This window comes from Chiloscyllium punctatum, chromosome 40 (genome assembly GCF_047496795.1).
Source record: "Chiloscyllium punctatum isolate Juve2018m chromosome 40, sChiPun1.3, whole genome shotgun sequence".
Taxonomy (NCBI): domain Eukaryota; kingdom Metazoa; phylum Chordata; class Chondrichthyes; order Orectolobiformes; family Hemiscylliidae; genus Chiloscyllium; species Chiloscyllium punctatum.
The window spans coordinates 9,659,655-9,685,272 of NC_092778.1; the positions used below are offsets into that span (position 1 = coordinate 9,659,655).

Below are 25,618 nucleotides of genomic sequence, written 5' to 3' on the forward strand. Positions count from 1 at the left end.
ACTACTATGTTCCAATTTCCTTCCCCTGCTTGAATGGCTCTCTGTATCAAAATGCCTTGGCCAATTTGCTCATCCTCCTTTTGATGACCACTTTTGTCTGCACTGCTCACAGCTGGAGAATTGCAGAGGCCGTGGTTCCTCAAATACAACACCATTGGACTTCAAATCTGCCTCACCTATCGTCTCACCTTCCTGTTTCTAATCATGGATCAATTTTGAATGACATATTCTGAAGGGTGTGACCGCCCTCTGATCTAGGTAACACTTCCCTTCCCTGATGTGACACAATGACTGCAGCTCAAACTCCAGCTCCTCAGCTCAGATCTAAAACTCCTCAAACTGCAAACATTTGCAACAGATGCGTTCGCTTTGGATCACCTTAGTGTTCAGCAACTTCCACATGAAGCAGCAGCAACACATCAGCCATCCTGCCATCACTATTGTATTGTTTTAATGTACAGATTGATTACTGTAGATTGCCTGGACTTTACACTTTATTGTAATGATTGTTTTACTTCAAATTTTTTTAAAATCAGAAATATTAATCTTATTATGTAAGTTAGCTCACTGAGCTTGAAGGTCTGTTTTCAGATGTTTCGTCACCATGATTAGGTAACATCATCAGTGAGAGTCTCCAGTGAAGCACTGATGGTACGTCCTGTCTCTCTATTTATAGATCTTGGTTTCTTAAGGCGGGTGATGTCATTTCTAGTTCTTATTTTTATGTTTTTATTGAAGGAGTTCTGGTTAGAATGCCATGCCTCTAAGAATTCTCATGTGTGTCTTTGTTTCTGTCCTAGGATGTGTGTGACTAATGAACCTAAAGGATCCATTAGATACTACCAGCAAAACCAATGTCATTTACAAAATACAATGGAAGAACTGTAAAAAAACACTACCTCGGACAAACTAGCAGGAAACTTGCCTCAAATTGGCCACCAAAAGACATGACCCACTATCACTAGTTTCCAGTCATACAGACAAAGGAGGATACCACTTTGACTGGGACAACACACACATCCCAGGACAGGCGAAATTAAGGCACACTCGAGAATTCCTAGAGGTATGGCACTCGAACCAGAACTCCATCAATAAACACATCGATTTAGGTCCTATCTAGCTTCCCTTGAAAAAAAGACCCAGAAATAACATCACCCACCATAAGAAACCAAGACCTATAAGTAGAGAGGTGGGACATACCACCAGCGCTCCCACCAGAGACTCTCACTGATGATGTTACCTAGTATGGTGATGAAACGTCTAAGAACAAACCTTCAGGCTCAGCGAGCTAACTTATATACTTCTCATCAATCTGAGCTACCAATCTTCTCAAAAATTGCTATCAATCAAATACTTAACAGGATTTTTTAAAGGAAATGGGGAAGAAAAACAGAGAAGACATAAACACAAATTGAAGATCTTACTTTGAAGACAAGAACTCAGGATAAACAATTCACTGACTGCCCTTCCTTGGTCTTCCTCCTGCATCTCAGCACATTTTTCCCTATTCTATTCTATTATATATTCTGCATTGCACATATCTTTCTCCTCAGCATTTTGATTTGGTGACTGCAGGGATCAGGATGTACATTTGATGAGGACATAACTTATCTGGAAAGAATGGCAAATGCCTTGAATTGATACGTAGTAACAGCGTGCCATCTTGGAGCCACCCAGCCTCTAAGTGATTTTGCCAAAATTCATCTTTATATGGATAATCAGGAGCCGACAAAGTGACTCTTTCCTGTGGCTGAGCCACATGATGTTCCAAACGCTGTGAGCCAGTCAACTTTTGGAATGATGGACCTAGGGACATATGATCCCAGAACAGGCCCCAGTGCAGTTAAAGTTAGATTGTGTGACCCACCCTCATTGACGACATCAAGCTTGCTCCTTCCCAGAATGAAGTTTTCCCAAAGAGGAGAGAATTAATCATAGTTGGCATGCTCTTGAAAATGCTTTTAAGTCTACTTAAATGTTTGTTGAAAATTTTTCTTCAAAGTATTATGAAATTGTGCACCCACAGGCAATATACCACCTATTGAAAAGAAATAAATTGCATTTTTGTAGCATCTTTCATCACTTCGGGGATCCGAAAACATCTCACAGTTAATAATGTGCTTATGAATTACAGTCACTCTTCTAATCAATATTCCCTTTAAGATTTAGTCATTAAGCATGGTCAGGTCTTTTAGCCCATGGAGCCTACACATTTTCCTCTTTAATTACAACATTTAGCTTGAAAAAAGGCCTGCGGGCCATGTTCCAAACTGCGACACAACCACACATCCTTGCATCCCAACAGGAGTATTAAATGGAATTTAGGAAGGTTGCACACAGCAAAGCCCCACACTGCAATGCAATAATGACAAATAATGTTTTTTTGATGGTGTTTATCTTGGAATAAATGTTGTGCCTGAAGAATGCCAATCCTTCGGTCCAGCTAACCTACCCTACTAACCTTATGTGATGGAGACAGGCAGGATGCCGGAAGAACACAGCAAGCCACACAGCATCAGGAGGTGGATAAGTTGATATTTCAGGTATAACCCTTTTTTCAGGAAATGTTGACTTCTCCACCTCCTGATGCTGCCTGGCTTGCTGTGTTCTTCCGGCCTCCTGCCTGTCTACTTTGGATTCCAGCATCTGCAGTTTTTTTTTTAACTCTAACCTTATATGATAACAATGTGAGAGCAGATTTTATGTTGTTTTTCAAGTTTCAAGATAATTAAATTCATCAACTCAGGTCAGGGACTGTGTGTGGGATAAAACTTCATGGTCATGACAACTTCAGTGCACCATCAATTACTCATTAGCAACATTAGCTTTAGCTACAAGTCCCAAACGAATTAGATTTTCTACTTTAAGGAGCAAAATGAGACATAATTGTGCAGCAGGTTGAGTGTGGATGACTCATCCTTCCAGTGTAGGGTTTTAGCACATCTCTTTGCAGCAGAGAGACATCAACTGAAAAGGAAAGAAATGTATTTTAACAAGGACTGAAATCTGACTGGAGAATGTAAAGGTCATTTGAAAGGTGTTGCTAACCTTGATAAACTAATGTCGATCATTTTGAATCAAGCCTGGAAGTGAGTTTAATTCTGGTTGGCGTTCTCATTACTCACACTGGGCTGTGTGTTCCCGTTTTCTACCCAACAGGAATGTAAAATGGGTATTCTGAAAAAAATTCAAATAAACAGCAATTTATGCAGAGTGTCTGTGTTCCATTTGCTAACGGGACTTGAAGTCTTTAGACGTTACATTGAAGCCCTCTCCTTCCTGCCTCTCCGACCTGTGAAATTGTATCTGGTCAGGAGAGATTTATCCTCCTCTCAAACCTACTTCTGTAGATTTCAAATCTCTGGCTAAAAATGTGCCCGGGATACATGATTAAAGCATCACACGAGCCTGTGGAACTAATGGGATATCTTTGAGTTCGTGAAGATTGGCAGTCGGTAAAAATTACTCCTGATCGCCAAACTTTTATCACTTATCTTCTCCCATCCTTCTAAAAATAATTCTTCATTATTACTCCAGTGAGTACTCCTTGAAGAGCTGTGTGCTATTCGTTGTTTTACGGAATGTGGAGGCGTATTTTCCAGTGGCCTAACATCGGGATATTATATTTAAATGCATTATATAGCATTATATTTAAATGCTAAGCTGGTGCATGTTGTTGAGGTGCTTGCCAATGCAGCTATGAGCTGGCAGCCTCTACAGTCAATGACCAATTATGGAAGGAGGGCAGATTGTCAGAAGGAGGGCCAATGAGAGGTTTCACAGCATTGAAAGACCTGCAGGCTCACTGGGAGAAGTAGGTGCTGCTGAGGCAGAAAACCAAAGGCCTCTCCAAGTGGAGGCTCACTAAAGCCTGCGGAGAATTTAGAAGTTAAGAAGACTCACAGCTTCTACGGCAATGAGACTGCTGGGCAACGCTGCCATAGGAATGATGTGGCCCAAGGTTTTCAAACACACAGCTTATTCAGTGGGACAGAGAGAGGAGGCACCAGTCTGGCCTGCCCTTTCCAAGTTGTCACTGCCTTCCAGATACAATAGGGAGCTGCTCTGACTTTGGGAGAAGACATCCAAAAATCGCTTTCAAGTGAATTCTTATACATGCAATGCAACAACGTTACTATAAACTCCACAGGCTGCTCCATGCACCACACTCCCTTCACCCACTCACTAGCAATTGATATCAACGACAGCTCAAACCTCACAGCTACATGCTTTCCCTCACGCTCTGGCAACTATCACTGCTGGGAACCTCACACTCACAGCTTGCAGACACTGCCAACTTCTCAAGTGCCATGTTCAATGTACACAGTTCCCTCTCCCTTCCTGAATGAGCTGGCCCACAATAGCTTTCCAAAGGCAGCTAACCACAGTGGGTGACAAGGCTGTGTATACTCAATACCCATGGAGGAAACATTGCATGGATCCTGGTGATATGTATGTAGCCCTTCAATAGAGCTGGTCAGAAGACCTGGAGGGGGTGGAACTTGGATTTGACGAGTTGTGAACATCATCTATTAATAAAGTCTTCCTGTTCAGACTTACCATTTGTCTACCTGGTATATAACTCCTGGTTCCAACGGATCCACCAACTTAACATTCCGAACAGGTTCTGGGGAGGATATTGAAGCCCCCATTTCATGGTGTTCAGAGTTTCGAACACCTGACAGGGCCAGTGATACACAGTGAATTGTGAGATGTCACCATAACAACCACTGAACACACCGCCTTCACTCTGCTCTGAGGTTGCCAGTCCAGCTCCAAGATGTGGAACAGTTTTCTGAAGACATCTTGGTGAAATGCAGCCATTGAACATACAGGTCCTGGTTGAGGAGGCACTGGTAGGAAGACCCTGGGTCTGTAAAGCTAAAAGACTTCCTCACTCTCCCTCTCTGAACAGTTTGCCTTCTCTGCTATGTCTACCCATCTCCCTGAGGATGCAGCCCAGTTTGAACTACAACAATAGCTTTGGTGAGTGGAAACAAATGGCTTGCTCAGAGAACTTTAATAATCATACCATATCTTTCCCACTATCCATCACCACCTCCTTGCAGACAAGACAAATTTTCACAACGCCTTCAACAGCCAGCACTTTTGACTATTGCAAAAAGCAAATAGGTTGTCAAAGCAGCTAGGTAAAAACAAGGATGGTAGATGTTGGAAACCTCTGTCAAAGCAGCTAAGCAGCTGCCTGCTGACAGCTGGCCACATGGCCTGGTGTCTGTGATCAGGGTCTTAACTAAAGAAGCAAGGTCAAAAATGGCAGCTTAGTCACCAAATCAGAATTAGACACTGGCAGACAGCACAACCTGCGTATTCAGGCTGTTTTCAAAACAATCACACAACATTCTCACAACTGCCCTCCACACCACGGCAGTTAGCACAGATTGAAATGCCATTAATGCCATGCTCCAAACAAACCTGGCACACATTACACCAAATCCGCCAGAGCTAAGGAGCTGCCATCCTTCTCAGTGTTCAGAACCACACGCTGCTATTGAGCATGAAGTACTATTGGTAACCACAAGAACCTATTCTCAAGGTAAGATCAATATGTGGCCTCTGGCTCTAATTCCAGGCACTACACTGATGCATTTTGCATCCACCCTTATTTCCTGTTAATGCACAAAAAGGAACAATGTTGCCACTTAAAGTTCTGTTTCACAGTAGCTATGAATTTTAGCACTTTAAAGGCCCTTGGTAGAACACGTAATTGCTACTCTTTAAATGCTTCCTATCATCTCTCTGCTCATTAATTAAGAAACTGTCTGCAGCTAGACACAGTGGCTCTCCTTGTCATTGGTGCGACGGCTCTGTACATACAGTGAAAAAGGCAGAGCATATCCATAGTGATGTGATATATTTTCTATTACACCAGTTCCCTCCAGGCTAAATGTTCAATCCCAAAGCAGGAACTTGCAGTCAAGATTATTCCTGCCAAAAAAAACTCATTCTATTTTTCTTTCCTTTTAATCAACTTTCTGTTGGTTTTAAACAGTCCTAAAACTTTTACATAGTACCATTCTTCATGAAATTTTAAGCCTATTTAATCGAATCTTATCCTAAATTACTTTGGTAAGATCTTTCTCACCAAGCTTTGGTTGTCAATGGAATGTATTCTGTTGAACATTTTAAATTGTTTCTTCAAACCTTTTCCACTGTTTATTTACCACTCATGTTGTAGCTATTTACCCAAACAACAGCTCTCCATCCAGCTCTCCATCATAGCTCTGTCGTTGCCTTTAAAGTTAATATTCTTGTTTGTAATTGTAGTATGTTACTTTTAAACAATGTGAAATTCAATTGTATTATAATGCCTATTTCCCAACAGATCTTCTACTACAAAATTACTAATTTATCCTGTCTCACTGGGTTACTACAAAAATAAAATTACTCATCCATCTCAAAGATGTGTCAAAGAAAGTAAAGTCAGACATTTAGAAACCTTATAGTGAAGCAACTAATTCTGTGCCTGGGTTAAATAGCTGTAACTGAACCAATTTTAATTTAGCAACTCTCCAGCTTTGCAATATTTAGTTTCCTCAGAAATGCCCTTTTATTCAGACTTTGGCAAAAGGTGCTTGTGAATAATGGACATCTAGTACGATTGCAATGTCATAATCTGACTAAGGACTCTGATAACACAATAAATCACAAGAGGAAAGGCTAAATGATTTACAAGAGTCACATGAGCAACCAGATATATCACTGCCTTCTAGCCCACTCCCAATTACCTGTAACCGCATTGGATTTCATGATATTGTTCTGTCTCAGATCAATTCTTACGCTTGCCACAGCTTTTGGTCCTCTATAGATGCATCTCTATGTTCTTGGTGAATTACCCCCTACCCTTTGATGCAACAAACAACAACAAACTCCTTTTGTATGGGGCCATATCTTACCACCACTTGCCCATGGATCAGCATCGGTAGTTGCAAGAAAGTTAGGAAAATGCAGCAGGAATGAATAGATCTTGATGTCAAGAAAAGCTTTTCTCAATTTTCCCCTTAATCTTCCAATGGTGACTTCAGAATCTCATTATTGAATGATGGCAATCACCACATTTCCATGTCTTTGCAGCTCATTGTTAGGCCAACGCATGTTTTTTCCCTATGTCACCTCCAATTCTCCTCTCCTTCCCCAAGACACTAAACAGTGCAAATTCCTGACATGTAAGTTGGAGTGGTATACCTAACTGACATATCTGTATCCCCCCCAGACTTGTCACCTTTAACCTGCAGGACTGACAACCCAATCCTTGGATTACAAAGACATGGATTCCTGGTAGGTCCAAGTATCTGACTGTCTGTGGACAATGGAATTGAACAAGCCTCTTGACTGAGCGTGACTATACCCCCAACTAACATTCCCACAACTATTCCAAGGATCCCATCATGCCATTTCCACCTTTGGAATTTGTTATCGTGCATGTACCTTGGAGGTCTGCCTTAACAGGTCAGAAGAAAAAATCATTTGGAGGGAATTGACTCACCGTAGTCCTCTTGTACCCCACAAAAGGAACAATCCCCTTTGGCATTTAAGATTTGGCTTTGCTTGAAGCACATGCAGTATGTTTGCCACATCAACTGCCAGCACATGCTGCTAGTGTGGCATTGATATACCATTCTCCTGGAATATCCTACTCCTGTTTCATCCTGTACTCTTTGTTCCCTTTAGACCTAAGAACTGTGTCTGTCTCCTTGAAAAATAAATCAATGTTTTGGCCTCTACTGCTTTCTGTGGCAGAGGTTTAGCAGGCTCACCACTCTCTGGGTGAAGAAATTTCCCCTCATCTCAGTCCTACATGGCTTACCCAGTATGCTTAGACTGAACCCTGGTTCTGGACTCCCCCAGTCATTATGAACATCCTACCTCTGTCTAATCCTGTTAGAATTTTATAAGCTCCTATGAGATACCCCCTCATTCTCCTAAACTCCAGTGAATGCAATCTTAACTGATCCAGTCTCTCTTCATGCATCTCTGGAATCAGTTTGTTAAACATTTATTGCATTGCCTCAATAGCCAGAACCTTCTCCTTCAGATATGGAAACCAACACCTCACACAATGCTCCAAGTGTGGTTTTACCAAGACCCTGTACAAACTGCAGTGGGAGAATTAACATTTCAGGCATAAGCTCTTCATCAGGGCGTATGCCTGAAATGTCGAATCTCCTGCTCCTCGGATGCTGCCTGGCCTGCTGTGCTTTTCCAGCACCACACTCTTGATTCTGATCTCCAGCATTTGCAGTCCTCACTTTCTCCCTATACAACTGCAGCAAGGCACCACTTGAATCTTCTTGTAATGAAGACTAACATACCATCTACATTAATCACTGCCATTGGTGGCTTAGTGGTTAGCACTGCTGCCTCCTAGTGCCTGGGACCTAGGTTCAATTCCAGCCTTGGGTGTGGAGTTTACATATTCCCCTCATGTCTGTGTGGGTTTCCTCTCACAGTCCAGAGATGTGTAAGTTAGGTGAATTAGCCAAGCTAAATTGCCCACAATATTCAGGGATGTGTAGGTTGAATGCATTAGGCAGAGTACATGTAGGGGAATGGGTCTGCGTGGGTGACTTTTTGGAGGGTCAATGTGGGCCTGTTACCACACTGTATGGATTCTAAAACAAAAGGACAGCCACGTCAAATTACACCTCCCCCTTTCCCAATCTATTGCCATTCCCAGAATAACCTGCTTCCCTGTTTTTCTACCAAAGTGGATAACCTCACTTTTACCCACATTGTACTTCATCTGCCATGCATTCACCCACTCACTCAACTTGTCCAAATCACACTGAAGCATTTCTGCATCTTCCTGCCAGTTCACTCTCCCAGCTAGCTTTGTGTTGTTGGCAAACATGGAGACGCTTAGTTCTTTCCTCTAAAGCATTAATTTATTTATATAATGAACGTGCTGTGGTCACTGGCTGCCACTCAGAAAATGACTTATCCAGCAAGTTGATAGAAATCTTGAGGAATCTCCTTTTGACCCCTCCATCATCAGTAGTCCTTCAATGTTTCATAGTGCACATAGACTTCTATGATGTCCTGCAAAGCCAGATGGTCCTGCAGGACAACATTGAATGTGGAAAAGGCAGCACTTTGTGTACCTTTCCTTGATAGATCAAATCCTGAAGAGGGAGAATGAACATGTGACCTCTTCATTGCACATCTCCCAGCTTTGAGTGACAGTGTTATCCCTAGAAAAACTGATAGAATAAGCCTTTCCCTTCAGAGAAGTATGAAATCCCCACTCACTCTCTGCTCACTTGCACAAGATGGGTGTAAGTGTGGAATGAGGCCAGGCCAGGCCTTAGTACAATACCTGCACAGAGCATTTAGTTCAGTGTTGTTCACATCAAGGCATGATCTCCTTGACTGCAGTCAGCATCAGGGTTTAATAATCCCTGACATCTGAGGCTATCTCAATCTCAGAGCTGAGAGAGATAAGCAATATTTGGTCGTATAACATCTTTCATCCTTGCAATATCTAAAGAGGCATCTCACCTCTCATATGATGCAACATACCCAGGCCCAATAATGAAAATGATGTGACAGCAGACATGTTAAGGGGGCAAGTGAGAATGGATTTACAAAGCTGCCTGGATACTTACAAGATCATTTATGCATTACCCAGATGGGCCCTCAGTAAGTTTATTCTGTCTACTCCAGCTCACTTTGTCTCAATGCAGTTTGGATTTCCATAGCTAGGCGGGGACAGTCTGCTCTGTAGTTATCCCTGTTGGCCTGGGAGATTTCAGTAGTTGTCTTTGGGGCCATTTGGGTCTCAATGATTGAAGCCAGCTGAGAGTCTGGTTTACCCTCCTTGGTTTGGACTTCTGCAGGCCGTGATGCCACAAGCAGGAGGGAGGTGGAGGGCCCTGACTTCTTAGGAGTGTCCTGCAAATAAGTTTCTGAGGAACCTGAGTGTCACTCCTCCTCCTTATGGGAGCTTGCTGTCTCCTTGAGAGCAAAGGGCACATGGAGTAAAAGTTGAGGGCCCTCATCCACTGAGTACCTAAGCCGAGGAAAATGGAGTACAGGTATCAATGGACTGCACATATCCACCAGCCCCAATCTCTCCATTGAGAAAGCAAGACTCATACATTGCCAGCACCTGGCATTGGCAGATTCCTCTATCTTTTGATCCAGCTTATCAAGTGACTCTGGCACATCTGCTTACAATTCGTGTTCATTTGGTGAAGTGATTAATGGCCGAGACCATGGGATCATCCCATGCCTGAAGCTGAGCAGCTGCCTGGTCTGCAGTAGTCCTCTTGAGTGCCTGAGACCTGGGGTGTTTCTTCTTCAATCAGATGTGAAGATGTGTCAGTGATGCATTCACCAGATTGTCATCCTGAGTTTAATCTATATAAAGTGTCCTCTGAGGTGAAAGTCTCTGAACTGGGAGAGGATGCTGGCAAAAGCTTTGCCAGTCCATCCTCTGCGAGTGCCAGTGGCAATAGTTGACCACAAAGGAAAAGAAAACAAACAAAATCAAGCCAAATCTTTATGATTGGAGTATCATTTGTGTGACTTGAACTATTTGCTTGTACAAGGGCATAACACATCAGTTTCTGACTGATGCCTCCGTTCAGCGGCTTCAAGTACAATAAAGTGAACCACAAAGTTAAATGCTGCCTCTTAATCGATCTTAATGAATGCAATTTTACTTCCAAAAACCATTACAGTCCATTAGTGGCACAAAGCATTCTCTTTATCGATCCAAACAAACTGGAAGCCTGCCATCATATCACAGAGAGTGAGGACTTGGCTACATAAGTCAACTCTGATCAGTCACCTCCCTCGTGCAGAGATTGGGTACATTCACACGCATGGAGAAAATCCTGGGCCAAAGGGCCTGTTCCTGTGCTGCACTATTCTAAAGCAAAGAGCAGCGAGGGCAAGTGTCTCTGAAGGTAAGGAGCAACTTCACTCAGGTGTCCGTTAACACACCAAGGAAACGGGCAAGGAAATGAGGGATCTGTTGGCACCCAAATCACTCTCCAATTCAACTCATTAGTGGTAATTTGTCATTGGTTGATTTGAATGTTAATTGTCTTCTTATCCTCAAACTGGACAATGTCAGAATCCAAGATCGGAGCATGGGAACAGAAGGAGACCATTTAGTTAGATCGTGGTTTACGTATGACTCAAACTCATTTATCTAGGTTCAGTAGACCTTAATGCTTTTGCCGAAAAAAAATCTATCCATCTCAATTTCGACATTTCTAATTGACAACTTCGCCCTGGGAAACTACTCAAGATCACAACTTGAGCTCCAATGCACAGTTTTATGACATGTTTTGTCCAGAGTATATGACAGAAATTCAGCAACAGACTTCGTACAAGATTTCATCCATTTCATTTCAATGGTATGTGTTTCTAATATGCTTTCCCAATGCAAGGGTACAGTCGTCCTTCTCATGTTTCACATAATTACTGCCAAAAATTAAAAGCTATTATTTTAATTCCTGGCTTTCCTGATGAAGGACTTCTGCCCGAAACATTGATTCTCTTGCTCCTCAGATGCTGGCTGACCTGTGCTTTCCCAGCGCCACAATTTACGACTTTATTTAGTTAACATCAATCAGGCGCAGACGTAAAGCGAAAAATGTACATCTGTTTGGAAAAACAAAATTGAGTCCAGTTTTATACCCTTTTCCAAACATCTCATTCAGATCTGTGAAACGAACAAGAGATACCAAATAACCAAAGGTTTAAAGAACGTGCATTGATACAGCCCCGTCCTCAACCTTAGAATGCAACAAGTGCTTGACAACCTGAATGATTGCTGTGATTGTTGTAATGTAGAAAATTTCAAGTGAAGCAAGAAAGAATTGCATCAAACACTTAACAGATCATCAAATATCTGAACAAACAGGTTAACATTTCAAATGAAGGCCTATGATTAGAATTAAGAGCGATTATCAAAGCAACATTCAGCAATGCAGGGTTCACATTTACATTTTCTCTGCCACCCTCACCCTCTTAAAAAGGCACAATCCAATTTCACATTTAATATATGTAACAACCCGACACGTCGATTTCGAAGCTCCTTGGATGCTGCCTGGGCTCTTCCAGCACCACTAATCCAGAATCTGGTTTCCAGCATCTGCAGTCATTGTTTTTACCTATGTAACAACCTGGCAAAATGTTAGCTGCTTTAAAGATCAACATTCAAACTTTAAAGGGGAGAGGACTATTCACTTGGAAAAAAGAATGTGTTAAAGCTAAGGAAAATACAGACCAAAATTAAATCTTAGGTACAGCTGTCTTGAAGAAGAAGTTTAGTGAAATAGTTAAACCTATACCTACTCCCCTGATTTCGTAAACACAAATTCAAAAACCTCTGCAAATACACATATTGTGCCAAATTTAAGGGTCCCATTATAAAATTGACAAACTTAAGATATACCTTGAAGGAATATGAACCCAGTGATACTATCCAGTCAATAATATGTTAATTGGTGATTATAACAGGGATTTAAGTGGGACCTTGAAATGGCTGTGGAATGTGAGTGATTCTCTTCATCGACCCATTAAACATTGGCTTGAAGCTCAATTGCTGAGGATCCAGACGCACACTTTTCTCATTAAGCTGTCAACCTCTGGCTAATTTGCTGCCAGTTCTTGGCTCAGGTAGACATTCATTCTCAGCTTATCAACTGCTCTTTTGGCACAAGGATGCAACATTATGGGAACATTAAGAAGGCAAAAAGAAACTCCTGGATGGTTTGAATTAGAAGTGATGGATAACTCTGAGAATCTTCAAGATCACTTTTAAACTGTAGCAAAGGAACTAGGAGAAGTGAGCCAGAATTTAATTTGTGAGGCTCACTAACTCAATTATATGCATTTTTAAGAAGCAGCCAATGGGTATATAAGGATGGCAGCAGTTAAATAGCAATGAATATGGTTTCGTTCAGATTTGACATTCCAATCTCAAGAAGTAAATATCCATCATAAAACTTGGCATTTGACTAGATCTGGAAAATATTGAGGACCTGTGGGATAAAAGGGAGAGGTCTGAAGTCATGCTTCGATATCCCTTCATTTTACCAGTCATAGGGCCGGACATCCAGAATGACCGCACATCTTATCACTAGTAAAGCCGAAATATATAGCCTGGACTGATAGAACTCTGTTTCCCTCCCCACAGTTGCTGCTAGATCTGCTGAGTTTTTCCCACACTTCTGTTTTTATTTCAGACTTCCAGCATCTGCAGCATTTTATTTCATAGTTAGGGATCCTCTTGGAAGGAGTGATCACAGGTTGAATTTAGAACACAGATCGAGAGGGTGAAGATAAAATCCAATACCAGGGTCCTGTGTTTAAACAAGTGGGACTACAAAAGGATGAGCGAGGAGTTGACGAAAGTAGACTGGAAACAAAGACTTAATGGTGGGACAGTTGACAAGCGGTGGAGGACTTTCAAAGCAATTTTTCAAAGTCCTCAGCAAAGGTATATTCCAATGAAAAGGAAGGACTCTAAGAAAAGGGGTAATCTGCCAGGAATGTCTAAGGAAATAAGGGAGGCTATCAAATTGAAAGAGAAGGCATACAAAGTGGCCAAGAACAACAGGAAACTAGTAAACTGGGAAAACTTTAAAGGTCAACAGAAAGCACAAAAAGACCTATAAAGAAATGTAAGATAGAACATGAGAAAAAATTAGCACAGAATACAAAGACATACAGCAAAGGCTTCTATAAATATATAAAATGAAAAAGAGTGGCTAAAGGAAACAGTGATCCTTTAGAGGATGAGAAGGGGCATTTAGTTATCGGATATGATGAAATGACCAAGGCATTGAACAGGTATTTTGTGTTGGTCTTCACAGTGAAGAACGTTAATAACATGCCAGTTATTGACAAGGAGACAAAGGTAGGTGAGGACCTGGAAAACAATCATTACCATGGAAGAGGTAGTGTTGGGCAAGATAATGGAGCTAAGATAAGTCTCCTGGCCCTGATGGAATGCATCGCAGGGTAATAAAAGAGATGGTGGGAGAAATAGCAAATGCACTTGTGGTAATTTTTCAAAATTCACTAGACTCTAGGGCAGACCCAGCAGATTGGAAAACAGCAAATGTGACACCACAGTTTAAAAAGGGAGGTAAACAAAAGATGGGGAATTATAGTGGGGGAAGATGCTTGAGTCTATTATCAACGAAGAAATAGCAAGGCATCTAAATAGAAATTGTCCCATTGGGCAGACGTAGCATAGGTTCATGAAGGTCAGGTCATGCTTAACTAATTTTTTGGAATTCTATGATGAAATTATAAGCAACATGGACAACAGGGACGCAGTGGATGTGGTGTATCTAGATTTCCAAAAGGCCTTCAACAAGGTGCCGCACAAGAGGCTGCTGTATAAGATAAGGATGCATGGCATTATGGGCAAAGTATTAGCATTGATAGAGGATTGGTTGACTAATAGGAAGCAAAGAGTGGGGATAAATGAGTGCTATTCTGGTTAGCAATCAGTGACTCACCTACCTCAGAGATCAGTGTTGGGACTGCAATTATTCACAATTTATATAGGTGATTTGGAGTTGGGGACAATGTGTAGTGTGTCATAGTTTGCAGATGACACTAAGATGAGTGGCCGAGCAAAGTGTGCGGAGGGACACAATACATTGAGTGATTAGGCAAAGGTTTGGTAGATGGAATACAATGTAAATAAATGTGAAGTTATCCATTTGGGTAGGAGTAACAGTAAAAAGGATTATTACTTGAATGGTAAAAAGTTGCAGCATGCTGCTATGCAGAGGGACCTGGGTGTCCTTGTGCATGAATCACAAAATCACAGACCACAGGTTGGTCTGCAGGTACAACAAGTAATTAGGAAGGCAAATGGAATTTTGTCTTTCAACCATGATCTTATTGAGTGGTGGAGCAGACACAAAGGGCTAGGCGGCCTCCTCCTGCTCTGAGTTCTTATGTTCTTGCATATAAAAATACAACATTGCACATTTTTGAACAATTAACATCACATGTTGTAATCTGTAATCTGTTGAATGAGCATGCAGTGCTAACCATTGCCAACATGTGGTTGGGTAGATATCTGCCACGTTCCAACTACTTTGCATGGCCAACAGAGTCTAATGCACTGCAGTAATTCACTAAAGCTTCTTAGATAGCACCTTTCAAACCCCTTTCTGTCTTGAAGGACAAGGGCAGCAAATACCTTCAAGTTCCCTTCTGAGCCACTCAATACCCTGACTTGGAAATATATCACTGTTCCACCTGTGTTGATGGGTTGAACTCCTGGAATTCTCTCCTTAACAGCATTGTGGATTTGCCTACAGCACATGGGCTGCAGCGGTTCAAGAAAAGCAGCTCACCCCGACCTTCTCAAGGGCAACTGGAAACGGGCAATAAACACTGGCCCAGCCAGCAATGGCTGCATGTTATGAATTAACAAAAATAAAGTGGTAGAGGAAAACCACTAAGTAGTCTATCGGCAAGATAGCGCAGCAGGTCAGGCAGCATCCAAGGAACAGGAGAACCGACGTTTCGGGCATAAGCCCTTCTTCAGGAATCTGTGCCTGAAACGTCGATTCTCCTGTTCCTTGGATGCTGCCTGACCTGCTGCACTTTTCCAGCAACACATTTTCAGCTCTGATCTCCAGCATCTGCAGTCCTCACTTTCTCCTATTGGGAAAATACTCATGTCTTAAACTAGAAGTAGATTTTTGGATATTAGTAATGAGATACAAGTTACATAACAAAGATAAACATGATCATTAAGATGATTGGGAGACTCAGCTGGTAGGTCTGTCTCCATCAAGATCATAAGATGCTCTACCTTTTCCCATGTAATTCTTATGAAATCAGATTAGTTGGAGATTAATGCAGACTTCCATATTAACTCTTTCAGATCCATAACTTTATACAACAATCTTTCCCTCACCAAGTACCTCCATCAACCTATCCTTGATAACCTACATTGACTGATGGATCCCCAGTTTCTCCAATTTAAAATTCTTACCCTGTGTTTATGCTTTCCACCTTTGTTCTCTATCTGTAACCTCCCAACCTCCTCCAAAATTGTCTGATTCTCTCGCCTTGTGCGTGTCATCCTTCTCCATGCACTAAAACTGTATACTAGCACCAAAGCCCCCACCCCACCCACTGCCCCAGTAGCCCCAAAACCTGCCTCTAAATAATAGCTGTACTTTTGAATCCCTGGCCATGTGTCCTGGAATTACCCTCTGTTAAGATTTTCTGTAACTCAACACTGCCACTTGCCACTTCTCTTGCAGGGAAATAGGCCTTCAAGATGTTCTACATTAACTTTGAGAGGTTTCCCATCTGTTTCATTTACCTTTCTACCTCTCATGCTTTCCAATTCTGGTCATAGGTCAGCAAGTGGAAACAGTAATTGTTTCTCTCTCCACAGATGCTGCCTGGCCAGTTCAAAATCTCAAGAATTTTCTGTTTTTATTTCAAGATTTTCAATGCCCATCTTTTTTAAAACTCACTGGTTGACCTAATTTACGCTCCTGTGAAGCACCTTGGGACATTTGTTAGTGTTAAAAGTGCTGGACAAATGCAACTTGCAGTTCCTACTGAGATGAGATTGACAAACTGCTCACATTTGCCCTTTGTGACATCATTTCAATCCCTTATGTGCGTCAGCTCTGTAATAACCTCCATTAGCATCGAATTAAAGGTCAGACTGTGCTATGGAATCACACGCAGTATGACTTTGACTGACAGTGTTCAGATTGACCGCATTTGGGACTGTTAACAGTCATTACTAGAGGATGTCTGCATTCTGACCTGTTGACTTGAAATCATAGCTGTTTTCCAAAGTTGAAAGCTTTGGTGAATATGATGATTTGAAATTTAGCGTTTAACTGATCGTGTCTTGTTAATGATAAAGAATGGAACCTTTACAAATCTTTAGAAATAAAAATGTCATTCGCTTTATTGGCAGTTAGCTAAGAAGCACAGAGACATTAACATTTTGCTATCCCATATTACAACAGTGACTATAGTTCAAAAATACTTAATTTCACTGTGAAACACTTTAGGATATTCTGTAATTATGAAAAGTATGGCATAAATGCAAGATCTTACTTTATATCTTTCTTTCCTTCCTATTTTTCATGAAAATATAGAGCCCTATTTTTCTTTTATGTGTTTTCTACAGGCAACTAATGGCTTGTGGGCGGCACGGTGGCACAGTGGTTAGCACTGCTGCCTCACAGCGCCGGAGACCCTGGTTCATTTCCCGCCTCAGGCGACTGACTGTGTGGAGTTTGCACGTTCTCCCCGTGTCTGCGTGGGTTTCCTCCGGGTGCTCCGGTTTCCTCCCACAGTCACAAAGATGTGCAGGTCAGGTGAATTGGCCATGCTAAATTGCCCGTAGTGTTAGGTAAGGGGTAGATGTAGATGTAGATGTAGGGGTATGGGTGGGTTACGCTTCGGCGGGGCGGTGTGGACTTGTTGGGCCGAAGGGCCTGTTTCCACACTGTAAGTAATCTAATCTAATCTAATCTTATCTAAAGAAAGATATGCTGGCCTTGGAGACAGTGCAGAGAAGATCCATTAGGCTGATATCTGATATGGAGGGACTATCTTAAGGGAAGAATCATAGAGTCATTGAACTGAATGGCATGGGAACAGACTCTTCAGTCCAACTCGTCCATGCCGACCAGACATCTTAAATTAATCTAGTCCCATTTGCCAGCATTTGGCTCATATCCCTCAAAACCCTTCTTATTCATGTACCCATCCAGATGCCTTTTAAAAGTTGCCATTGCACCAGCTTCCACCACCTGGTCTGACAGTTCATTCCATACATGGACCACCCTCTACATGAAAACATTGCCCCTTAGGTCCCTTTTAAATCTTTCCAATCTCACCTTAAACCTTAAACCCTCTGTTTTTGGACACCCCTTACCAGAAGAAAAGAGGTTGAGTAGGCTTGGCCAATACTCATCTTCTGGATTAGTGGTGCTGGAAGAGCACAGCAGTTCAGGCAGCATCCAAGTAGCTTCGAAATCGACGTTTCGGGCAAAAGCCCTTCATCACTGCTGTGCTCTTCCAGCACCACTAATCCAGAATCTGGTTTCCAGCATCTGCAGTCATTGTTTTTACCGTCTTGGCCAATACTCAATTGAATTGAGAAGAAACATCCAAGATTCTTAGGGGACCCAACAGAGTTGATGTGGAAAGATTGTTCCCCTTGTGGGAGAGTCTAATACCAGTGGTATAACCTCAGAATAAGTGGTCACAAGAGATGAAGAGTAATTTCCTCTCCCAAGGGTCATAATTTTGTGGAATGCTTTACCACAGAGAGATGTTGAGGTTGGATTATTAAGAATATTCTGGACTGTGATAGACAGATTTTTAATCAGTAACAAAATCAAGGGTTATGTGAAAAAGGTGGATGAGTAGAGTTGAGGATTATCAGATTAGCCATGGTTTCATTGAATGAAGAAGCAGACTCGCTGGGCTGAATGACCTACTCCTATGTCATATGACCTTATGGTCTGACCTGATTGATTTTTTTGAAAGTCCTGGGCCCCACTTTGCAAGTACAAATATTGGCAGAGTAAAGTATTCCAGAGTGAAAGGTTCAACCCGAAATTTCAGGGACAAAGCCATTAAAAAGATGATACATTTTCACTGCATCAGCATATCCCAGTGCTGGACAGTCGATGAAATATTTTTGACCTGCCAACACTTCAGCAATGTGCGAAATGCTGCAGCCAATTTGTGCACAGCAATGACCTACAACAGCAATAAACTATCATGTGTTTTAGTGATATAGATTGGCCAGGACACCAAGGAGAATTCCCAAAGTAGAACATTGGATTATTTTATATCCCTCTAGCGTCATCTGGGGTCTCAGTTTAACAATTCATCCAGCAGGTGGCATTCTGACAGTGTGGCCCTCCCTCCAGTACTGACTCCAGGAATAATTACATGGATTACAGAGGAACCTTGATTATCCGAAGGACAGGGGCTGGGAGTATTTCGGTCGGTTAATTGAATGCTGGATAATTGAATGCCGGTTAACATAGTTAGCCAAGCATCGGGACCTTGCAACCTTGTTCAGATAATCTGAAATTCGATTCATCAAATGCCAGATAATTGAGGTTCCTCTGTACACGATCAAATCTCTAGAGGTGCTCAAAACATTTCAACCACATATAAAATGGTTTTGCAAAATGCAAGTCTCTATCAAGGTGGGCTTTCTGTTATAATATTTAAATAAGGGTCAGAAGCTAGAATTGACCTTCGCGTCTGGATGCTAATGTCCATTGGGACGTTAACTCACAACAGTGGTTTGTTGTTTATGGTTAAAAGCCATCTCTTTGAGTTAATATTGTTTCAGGAATAAAAAACAAATGAAGAACAATGAGTCTCCAGAGTCTGGTTCTGCATGTTTCCTTCATTACACCTTTTATTCTGTTATTGATTTGATTAGTCAAATACACTTTACAATTTGCCACCTCCACAGACAACCAAGCTAATGACATTCTCAAAGCTCTTCTCACATAATCATATTCAATCCCTTGACCAAGGGATATATCAAGGAGCAATCCGTGTGTGCAGTATTTCATGAATACAATGTAAACCGACTTCATTGCCAGAAAAATTAAGGTTACAAATTATAAGGGCCATAGTGCAAACCAGGGAGCTATAGTAATGCTCTAACATTTCCTCACATTGCTGCCAGTGATTCTATGCACAGAATGTTTCTGTAATGATATGCATTTAGCTGTCAAAATAATCTTGCTTTTATATGGAGACTGCTCTAGCTTCAGTCACAAGTATTTTGTGGTGATTCTATTCAGACAAGTATTGTTTGCTGAGTAAATGGGTATGTGTAAAGTAACCAATGGCATGCAGCAAGGCTCCACAAACAACAATGTGATTACAATCAAGCAGTCTTGTGGGCTTCTTCTTCTAAGTGATGACATTATGATGAAATGGATATCGTTTATAGATTTTAATTTGATTTCAAAATTGAAGCAGATTGGTTATTGCGGTGGAAGGTTTTCCTTTCTTTAAAAAAAAATCAGGTCAGACTCCTTCCAGAACAGCAACTCAATTCAGCATTTGAGCAGGTGACCACAAGCCCATAGATATATGAGCTGGATGAGGCCATTCAGCTCATTGAATGATGGAGGAGACTCGATCATGGCTGATATGTTTCTCAATTTTATTCTCCTGCCATCTACCCATAACCTTTGATCCATTTATTAATCCTAATCTAACAACCTCTGTGTTAGAGACACTCAATGACTTGGCCTCCATGGCCTTCTGCAGTAATGAGTTCCACAAATTAGCCACCTTCTGGCCGAAGACATTCCTCCTCATCTCAGTTCTAAAGGGTTGTCCCTTTACTCTGAGGCAGTGCCCTCAGTTCCTAGGCTCCCCTACTAGTGAAAATATCCTCTCCATGTCCACTTTAATCAGGCCTCTCAGTATTCTCCAAGTTTCACTCAGATTCTCCCCGCATTCTTCTAAACTCCATTGAGTGCAGATCCAGAATCCTCAACCCCTTCTCATATGACAAGCCCTTCATCCCCGGGTTCATTCTTGTATTCCTCCTCTGCAGCCCCTCCAATGTAAGGACATCTTTCCTTAGATACAGGGCTCAAAGTTGCTCGCAAAGATCCAAATGCAGTCTGACCGGAGCCTTATCCAGCCTCAGCAGTACCTCTCTGCTCTTGTATTCTAGTCCTCTTGAAAAGAATGTAAATACTGCATTTGCTTTCCCAACTACTGACTGAGCCCGCATGCTAACCTTAAGAGAATCTTGAACTAGGACTTCAAAGTCCCTTTATGTTTTAGATTTCTAAAGCTTTTCCCAGTCCAGAAAATAGTTCATGCCTCTATTCTTCCTGCCAAAGTGCATAACCTCACACTTTTTCACATCGCATTCCATCTGCCATTTCTTTGTCCATTTCCCAGTCTATCCAAGTTCTTCTGCAGCCTTCCCCCTTCCTCGACACAATCTGTCCCACTCACCTATCTTTGTGTCATCTGCAAACTTAGCAACAATGCCCTCAGTTCCTTCATCCAGATCATTGATGTATAACTTGACCAAGGACTATGTGATGTTAATGGAAAGATGTTTATACTGTTGCGTTTCCAAGAAGTAGGGTAAACATGTCTGGTAAATAATTTTGTTTGCAGTTCGGAAGAATACAGAATTGAGCTGGTTCATTTTGAACTTCAGTTCAGAAGATACCAAGCAAGAAAGTTTAATTTATCTCTTGAATGAGTTTAACACAGCCCGAGGAATAGTTCGCCTCCACAAAAGGTTTTAGTTTGTGAAACTATGAAACGTGGAGGGTTTGATTATGAATCTGTTCATTATTAGAACTGAGAGAGTTTAGGCTAGGAAATTTGTCAAAATCAGCAAATTTGTAAAGGATATATGAGTTACCTTCACATTGCATAGAAAAGAAACTGTAAGGAGTCAGTTAGGTATAAACTTAAAAGTTGAGATTTGGATCCAGATTTGAGTTTCTACAATGAATATTGTTGGGAAACAAGTTGAGACTTTGTTTTGCTGTGTATTTTAAAATCATTACACTTGTGTTCCATATTTAAATGGATTAGTTGGCTTTTCCTATTTTTTTCTTTTGTGCAATAAACTTCTAATCTGTTATTAAACAAAAGCTGCAGACTCATATAAATATGTCTCAATGATGTCCAAAGATGTGCAGGTTAGGTGGATTGGTCATGCTATATCATCCTTTAGTGTCCAGGCATGTATAGACTAGGGGGTTTAGTCTTGGTAAATGTGGGGTTATGGGAATAGGGTGAGGGCTGGATCTAAGTCTGGTGAGATGCTCTTCAGACGGTCAGTTTGGACTTGATGGGCCAAATGGCCCCTTTGTGCACTGTAGGGATTTTATGGTTCTGGGATGACTAACCACCACGTTAATTAACTAAACAAAGTACACATGATCTATCAAGTCAGTTTTCATTCTGGAATCTGACTTGTCCAGTAGTATCATCAGCTGGGGTCATAACAGCATAAATCTGAAAGGGCAGGTGCAGACTTGGTTGAACATCCAAAAGAGAGATTGTTAAACCATGACAGAATTGGCAGCCCAGATTTTATGCTCAAGTTTCTGAAGTGTGTCTTGATCCCACATCTGTCTGTCTGAAGGCTGAAAGATCTATCTACTGAGTCATCACTAACACCTAAAATGACAATAGCACTTAAAATAAAATTAATGCATAAACAATGACTGAATAACACCATGCAGTTAATCTACAGTGCCTAATCAGCTCATGAAAATACTTCCTTCTGCATTTCTTTAATTCATGAAGTGTGTTGTTTGGTGATAACACTTCAGAAATCTATTAAAGGAAATAAAGAACCTAGAATCCTGTGTAAATGAAAGAGGCGTGAATTTTGAGAAGCACTGACATCAAATCTGACATTGTTCTAACATTTAATGTTTTTGCAGTGAAGAAAGTGGAAGGAATCAGCACTAGCAAATTAAATCATCCGTTAACCCATGCGAGACGTTATCCCAATGATGGTCAAACTGAGATGCAGCTCAGTCACAATTAATGCAGTACAACCATCTATCGCTCAGTTAAATTATCCAGTGTGTATTATAATTCCATGGTCAGAAACATTCCAGCCATTTGGAGGTGGGTCTGGGGCCAAGCAAGGTTGGAAAGTTCAGAAATCCACAGAGGACTGGGAATGTAATGTGGCCCACCTTCTGTTGGTTTTTCCTGGTCAGACACTAGAGTCAAACAGGGAACCCCTTTGATGTTTAGTAATTTAATGGTTGTGGAGGTTATTGATATAATAATAATATTGACATACTTTAGCCTTAAATGCTGAATTTCCCAGCATGCATCTGAGCCTCCTTATCTGTCACCAAGGATCGCAGGCAGTGTTCCCTTTAATTTTCTATCTGGCTGCACAGGTCTTTGAGATCCATGTGCGGTAGAGACTTCTAGAATCGCAAGTCAATGCCATGATTGGAATGCCATTGCTGATTGTTGTACACAAAGTCTTGAATCTTAGAGAGAACATTGCTCACAGGGGTAAGTGCTCAGTGGGAGGACCTTCTTCAGTGGACAAATGATGTCTTGCACCCCACAATGGAGAAAGTGTCCACTTTGTTCCTTGCTCCTGTAGTTCCTGGTGTTGCATTGCCTGGGCCTGTTAATGGGATTCCCCGAGAAAGGTGCATATGTACCAGTATGGCTGTTCTTTTACTGGTTCCTGGATGTCTAGGGTAGATCAACTTAGCTCTTACTCTTTATAGCAGATGGCCTCAGAGATTTTTCAAACCAGCATTTCAATAATAACACTCCTGCCACCTTCTCAAGTGATCAGCAATGGCTGCCAATGATGCCCACATTACCAAGAATGAAGCGTCTATAACATGGGACATGAGGATTCATTACCTCCAACTGCTTTTTCTTGTCCAGGTGGAATTGGTGGGGGTTGAGATCCAGTTTTATCATTCGACATTCAAACTAACATCAGCTTAACTGAGGATTGTTCCCAGACCCCACAGCACTTGTTGAAACCGATTTCACACTACACTGCTGTCTCACGGAAGTGATATGAGGCTGCTCTGTCCAAAGATTTCTCGCTGTTTCAGTTACATTCTCGTGGAGTTGGGGACAATCAGGAACAGTGGGAAGATGGGAAGCAAGGATCCTAATCGAGGATTCTCGACCCCATTTACAACGTTTCCAGTTTTCGGGGGTGGGGGGGGGGGGGGAATTTAAGACTACATTCTGGCACATGACCTAGTTCTGTGCAACTCTCCTGCCATCAGGTCAGCCTTCAAAGGGCTCATGGTCCACAGCATCTCAACCATGTTAGGAATCATAGTCTCAATGGTGGAGTCTTTTGAAAGGCACATTTATAAGGGTTCTCCTTTGCCCATACAGATTATCCGCTGACTCCTGGGTTGTTCTGAAAATGGTGTGTGGTAAGATGGGGTGGAAATAGGAGGTAAGTGATGCAGAGCAGTCATTAATGAGGCAGCTTTGGAGAGACACTGCAAGACAATTTGATATGCCCTGTAGCCTCAGGTCTTTCAAAAAACTTACCTTTCGCCACTTAAGATTCAGCCTGAAGGATATATAAGAAGAGATTGTTCCCACTCATGAAAGGATCGAGAATGAAAGGGAACTGATTTAAAGTAATTAGTAAAAAGAAGCAATAATAATACAGGTGCACAATCTTTTATCCGAAATGCTCGGGACCAGCTGGTTTTCAAAATTCAAAATTTTCTGAATTTCAGAATAAGTGCCAGTTTGATGGTGAAATTTTTAAAAATCTTACCGGAGGGAAACACTCCCTTAGTAAAACAGGGCCTTAAAACAGAATTGAGGCCTGCTGGTGCTGGGCTGTGCCCTCCACGTTGCATCTGAGTGACACGCTTCGAGTGGGTGTCGATTTGGGTTAACTGTTTGCATGCCAAACAACCTTGTTAATGAGATAAAAACTTCACAAAAAAACTTTCGGACTTTGGAGCTATTCGGATTTCAGGATTCCGGATAAAGGATTGTCTACCTGTATAAGCAAAAACCTACTCATGCAACAAATGTTTAGGGCCAGCAGAGAGCTGCCTGAGAGTGTGATGGAGGCCAAATCAACTGAAAGTTTCAGAAGAGAATTAGACTGTTTTCTGAAAGGGGAGAATATGCAAAACTGGGGGGCAATTGGAACTAAGCTAATTTGTCATTCAGCAAGCTGAAGTAGAATGCTGGGGTATATGGCGTATTGTGCTGTAACCATTTTGTGATTCAGTGATTCTGTGCTGGCTAATCTGCTAACACTGCCTCCCTTGGCTCAGAATAAGGAGCTAGTCGTGGTAGAGTTTCATTAAACAGGAAGAACCACATTTAGAAGAGAACTTGAAAAAGTAACTCTATTTCTCCTAAACCCAAGGTGAATTTTGGACTTTAGCTGCTTGCCGGGTATGAGGAACTTAGCTGTTGTGTAGCAAGCAAGTGATCTTATTTTAAGATAATAATCAAGTATTTGAAGTCATAGAGTCATACAGCATGGAAACAGACCCTTCGGTCCAACTCGTCTGTACTGACCAGATATCCAATCCCATTTGTCAGCGTTTGGCACATATCCCTTTAAACCCTTCCTACTTCTTTTCTTACTGTTTGTAGATTCAGCCATACAGTTGGAAGCAATGTAATGATCATCTCAATTATTGGTTGCATTGTATTTTCTAATGGAATGCTTACCTATGAAGTTAAGGGTCAGAGATCTTGCTGAGATCAATCACTACCATGGATATCTTAGCAACTAATGTGCAGTGAATAAATGCCCACCCACATGCAACATACAAAAGTCAATGGCATTCAGTCCAAAACTTTTTCTTTCTTTCCAATATTTTCTCTTCGATTGTTTGGATATGTGTTTGTGCATTCAGTTTCCCCAGATACTTTGACCTCAAAGTTTAACTCCCTGGTGCTGGTGGTTTCAATGTTATAGGTGCTGTTCAGCAGAAAAAGAAAGTTTATGCTCTTTCCACCCAATATGTAACTAATCTCCCTCAGGTATTCTCTTATTATCTGATCTTCTTCTGTCTTTCCCTTTCCTCATGCTCCTACACAACACTAA

At 41.5% G+C, this 25,618-nt stretch overlaps 1 long non-coding RNA gene across 1 annotated transcript in view; it reads right to left on the minus strand.

Moving 5' to 3' along the window:
- Nucleotides 1–2,699: 2,699 nt before the first annotated feature.
- Nucleotides 2,700–25,618, minus strand: part of LOC140464754 (uncharacterized) — a 38,417-nt gene continuing 15,498 nt past the window's right edge. Inside the window, exons 2-3 of the long non-coding RNA XR_011954976.1 lie at nucleotides 3,049–3,177; nucleotides 2,700–2,967 (exon numbers count right to left, since the gene is read on the minus strand). This is a non-coding gene — a long non-coding RNA (uncharacterized lncRNA). The remainder of the gene's footprint in view (nucleotides 2,968–3,048; nucleotides 3,178–25,618) is intronic.